Here is a 5,168-nt window from a genome sequence, read left to right on the forward strand (position 1 = left end):
CTGAGATTGCAAATGCCTTAACAGACCAGGTGATCGGGAGCAACAGCCGCAGAAGGCCATTGCGTTCACATCCTACATGTGAGCTCCCAAAGGCACCTGGTGGGCCACTGCGAGTAGCAGAGAGCTGGACTAGATGGACTTTGGTCTGATCCAGCTGGCTTGTTCTTATGTTCTTATGTTCTTATGTTCACTGCCTCTGACCATCCATCATTTATTCTAATCTTTGCTTTACTATTCCTATACATTTCTTTTAATACCCCTATTAAACCATTTCCGAACACATACTTTCCCATTATTTGAAATTAATAGTTATGACTTACTGTATCAAATGCTTTGTACACATCTAACTTTACTATAGCATATTTTTTTATTTTTCCCATGTTCCATCACATTTAAGACATTCCTTAATGGATAACTAATATCCCTCCCTCTGACAAACCCATATTGGGCTTGTCCTATCATCTTGGGTAATACCATCTTTATTCTGTTTGATAATATTTTAGCAAATATTTTATAATTCTGATTTAATAAACTTATTGGTCCGTAGGACTCCATTTATTGTGGTTTACGCCCTGTTTTTAGAATAGTTATTATTTCCATATCTCTCCATGTTTCCGGCACTTTCTGTCCTTTTAATATATTATTAAATAATATTTGTAATTCAGGAATTAACACTTCTGCCATTTCCTTATAATACTCAGCTGTGAACCCATCCAAACCAGGAGATTTATTATTTTTTAATTCTTTTATTACCAACCCTATTTCTTCTTGTGTTATTTCTTCCTCAATACATTACCTTTCCTCCTGGGTCAACACTTTATTCTATATTTCTTCTATATTTTCTGTATATTCCAGTGGTGGCGAACCTTTGGCACTCCAGATGTTATGGACTACAATTCCCATCAGCCCCTGCCAGCAATTGGCCATGCTGGCAATCGGCCATGCTGGTAGGGGCTGATGGGAATTGTAGTCCATAACATCTGGAGTACCAAAGGTTCGCCACCACGGGTATATACCTTTCCAAAAAGTGTTTGATAAAATTCTTCAAATTTCTGTCTAATTCTCTTATTACAATGTTATTTTTACATTGTTTTCATCTCTTATTACTTTGATGCTTTGTTTTTCCTTCTTTTTTAAAAATTGCTTGCAAGTTGTTTCATTGACTTTATATTGGTTCTTTGAAATTGATTTTTTACCCAGATATCCTTTTTCCACATTTCTAACTGGTCTAGGTCATCTAATTGATCTTTCAATACCTTTCAATTTATTCTTATCCCTAATATCAAACCGGGTCTGTAGTTTGTCTCTAATCACTTTAATTTTCTCCAACAGTTCCTGTCGTTCCTTATTCATTACATTTTTTTGCCTGTTTTGAATATCTATACAATATCCTCTTATTACTGCTTTGGATGCATCCCATAAAATTTCATCATCACTGTTCCCCTATTCTCTAAAAAATAGTATTTCATTTTTTCTTGTAACCCCTTCTTTTCTTTACCATTCTTCATTATGATATTATCATATCTCCATCTGAATTGTTTCTCTTCTTTTGCCAGTCTGAACTTAGCTACCAAAGGAGCATGGTCAGAAATCCACTCTTTATGTGTTTGGATCTCTAAACTTTGTAATGTTTCCAATTTTTTTGTAAAAATGTAATCTATATATGTAAATTTTTTACGTCTACTCGAGTAAAAGGTTGGCTGTTGTGGCATATTTAGCTCATCATACATATTTACTATATTCCATTTCTTGAACCCCTCATAGTTTCTCAAATCTAAATTATAGTCTCCTATTATCAGTGTATCACCTTTATATTTCTTTTGTATTCTTTTAAACTGTTTCTGTAAAAAACTTTTCTGTCTTCTGTTAGGAGCATATATATTCATCAATGTTATTTGTGCGTCATTAAACCTTCCCTTAACCAAAATCCATCTCCCATTTTGATCTTTTAATGTCTCCTCTACTTGTAAATTTATACTATTTTTCACCAAAATAGCCACTCCATTTTTCTTTGCTTCTGCTCTAGACTCACCTATAATCTTCCAACCTGGTATCTTTATTAAAGGCTCAATATCCATTTTTCTTTTATGAGTCTCCTGGACACAAATTACATCCATATTTTCTTTCCTAAAAAATCTGGCCAGTTTAAATCTGTTGAAGTTAGAATTCAAACCGTTTATATTTACAGATACAATTTTTAAGTAGTTACCTGCCATGAGCTTTCTTTTCTAACATTTTCTTTCAACCCTGCTGCTTTTGCACTTTTCAACCCTTTTATCCCCCCTTCCCCCATTCCAATTTTTCTGAGAAAGGATTCCTCCTCCCCACATCTTGGAAAGTTTAGGCTCCTGCATTTCTCCTCCCCCCTCCCGGCTCTGTTTACATACTACCACTCTGTTAATTAATGACAAACATTCACATGAAGCCCTATTTCCCATCATTCACACCAGTATCAATGTTGTTATGTCACCTTGCTTCTTTCCATCTTCCCCCTTATCTAGTTACTATAATTTCTCCATCTCTAATCCAGTTAGCCCCTTCTATGTTGCATATGCTGAAAAACTCTATCTACTTCAAATTAATACAGTTATTACCTTATAGACTACATCAAGATCCTTGACTATAACATTTGAAACTTTATAAACCTTAATTTAAATCTTATCCCTTATTTTTAATGAACAACAGTCTTAACTCAGCCCTTCCCCCCTTCTGCCGTTTCACTTATCTGTTTACATTAGGCGGTTTCCGCACGGGGAAACAACGGTACTACAGGGATGGAAAAAAACGGTCCCTGGGGCACTGTTCGCACAGAAGGTGCTGCTGCATTGCAGCAGCACCATCCTGGCTCCCCTGAAGTGGCCCAAAGACGCCACTTCTGAAACTCACTTGAGGGGCAAGTTTTTTGGAATACGCCGGTTGTCACCCGTTGCCAAGTGAACAGCAGCGGGTGGAAGCCGGAACAGCTGCCTACCTTTCCCCTGCTGCCTACCTTTCCCCTGCGTTTTGTCGCTCTGAGGAGGGAAGGGGACATGCCTCCTTGCCTCCGTTGCTTCAGCTGTTGCTCTGGCCAGGGGGCGTGTCCCCTTCCCTCCTCAGAGCGACAAAACGCAGGGAAAAGGCAGGCTGCTGTTCGGGGGCTGCGCAGCTGTGCAGAGCATGCTCTGCCAGCCGCGCAGCCTGTGGGGCCGTTCGTGTGAATGGCCCCAGGGCTTGCATCGGCATCAATCATGCCAATGCAAGCCCGCAAACCTGCATGTGCAGAAACCGCCTCTGTTTCTGGGCTCTGAGCCCAGTTCCGCCAAATTAGACTAAATAATGTTAGTACAAATTAATGTTGTTAAAGCTTTTCTAACATACTACAGACAACATTTAGTTTAATTATTTGTTATTATTCAGGTAAAGACTATTAATTTTAAAGTGTGAAATAGTAAAAAAAAGAAATTCAAAAGTGATTTTATTTTCAGAAGGAGTCTTGACCAAGATCATTCATGTTCTCTTCCTCTGTCTTTTGGATCTTCTGGGTTGCTGGGATGTCGTAGCCTCATCCATTTCAGTATCTTCTTCTTCTTCTTCTTCTTCTTCTTCTTCTTCTTCTTCTTCTTCTTCTTCTTCTTCTTCTTCTTCTTCTTCTTCTTCTTCTTCTTCTTCTTCTTCTTCTTCTTCTTCATGCAATCAGATTAACCTGCACAGTTTTTATTAAATCAACAAAGAAAGCTTTGATTTGAGCCGAGAAATCTACCATATCTTGTCTTGTTGCCAGAACGTCTTTCAGCGCCATTTTTTCTCTGCACCTTATCTTTTAATTAGTTCAAATGCACTCAATGCACATTTTGTTTTTCTTCTCTTCCAAGCAGCCCAATAATTTCCTCTTTCAAGTTCTTTGTTTTGAGCTGTTTTAATCCAATTATCTTCTGTTTTATTCCATTAATTTTTATTTATTGCCAGGAGGTTGTCAGAGAGCGACCTACTCCTCGTCGCCCATGCGCAAAAGCCCAAGTACACCTGCTCTTAGCCACTATGTCACTGCTGCTGCAAGCTGGCCATGTGGTTCCCCCTCTAATCTCTGAACATTTGCCAGAAAGGATAGGGGGCAAAGAAATACAACTTGTAAGTGAGGGAAATTACACCCAGGACCAAGTCTGGTTTAGCTGCAGAGGAAGAAGGTGAAGACAGGGCAGTAGAACAATTGAGGGTTGCGGGAAACTTCAGCAGTTGGCTAGCAGGTGATCTGAGGTGGCCCCTTTTCGCACCGTTTTTGGGGCTTCTTGCCATTTATCATCATCATTTGCACAATCTCCTTTTTCCAGCTTGTGACAGGGGAAGTGTATGGGTACAGCCCCCTCCATGGAGGAGAGAGACTGAAAAAGAGGCTAAAGGGTGAACTGCAGGAGAGGCTCTGTCTGCCTCTCTGGGTTCCCACTGGGGAGAAAGAAATAAAGATGTGTGATAAAAGGGAGTTTTGTAGGACTCAGTTAAAGGAGGAAGTGATGCTGCTACTCTGAAGTAGGAACTTGGAATTAGTAGTTTAGAACAGGGGTCCCTAACCTTTTTTGAGCCTCTGGGCACCTTTGGCCATTCTGTGGTGCGTGCAGGTACAGAATGGCTGCCCTAAATTAATGTCAGTCACACAGTGAAGATCCTTCTGCTGTGGAGAAAATAGCTGCCAAAGTAACATTTTAAACAATCTGCTGATCAGATCTCCAGTGGCTGATCAGAAGCCTTGCTGGGCCCATCTTGCCACATCGACTTTGTGAAAAACACCTGGTCAGCACCAGAAAAGGTGTTAGTGGGTGCCCATGGGCACTGTGTTGGGGGCCCCGGTCTAGAACAGCTGTTTATTGGTGTGCATTTGTGCATAGTATTCTTCAGAATGTGGTACCTCTGGGGTGGAATAGCAAACTGGTAGTGCAAAATGACAGTATATTTAATGTCTACATAAACATGTACCCAATAACTATTAGCCACAGAAGTCTTGCAAGAAGACAATACATATCCAATATTGGTGCTCAGATAAAAAAAATCATTAATCCAAACAGAGCCCCCTAGTATCTGCTCCTTTTGTGGAGTGAATTACTGTCCACTTCCCCAGTATGCATCCAAATTCATTACCATCTCTTATAAAAGGAGATGTCCCGTCTGGCACACAGCTAACCAGTCTTGGCCAAGTT

General features: G+C 39.8%; 1 long non-coding RNA gene across 1 annotated transcript; it reads right to left on the reverse strand.

Moving 5' to 3' along the window:
• Positions 1-1,016: 1,016 nt before the first annotated feature.
• LOC125430435 lies at positions 1,017-3,632 on the reverse strand. Its single transcript, XR_007244167.1, has 2 exons — positions 3,478-3,632; positions 1,017-2,009 (listed from the first exon to the last, which is right to left on the reverse strand). It is a non-coding gene; the product is annotated as an uncharacterized LOC125430435 (long non-coding RNA).
• Positions 3,633-5,168: the final 1,536 nt, after the last annotated feature.

Source organism: Sphaerodactylus townsendi, linkage group LG04 (assembly GCF_021028975.2).
Source record: "Sphaerodactylus townsendi isolate TG3544 linkage group LG04, MPM_Stown_v2.3, whole genome shotgun sequence".
In the NCBI taxonomy this organism is placed as follows: domain Eukaryota; kingdom Metazoa; phylum Chordata; class Lepidosauria; order Squamata; family Sphaerodactylidae; genus Sphaerodactylus; species Sphaerodactylus townsendi.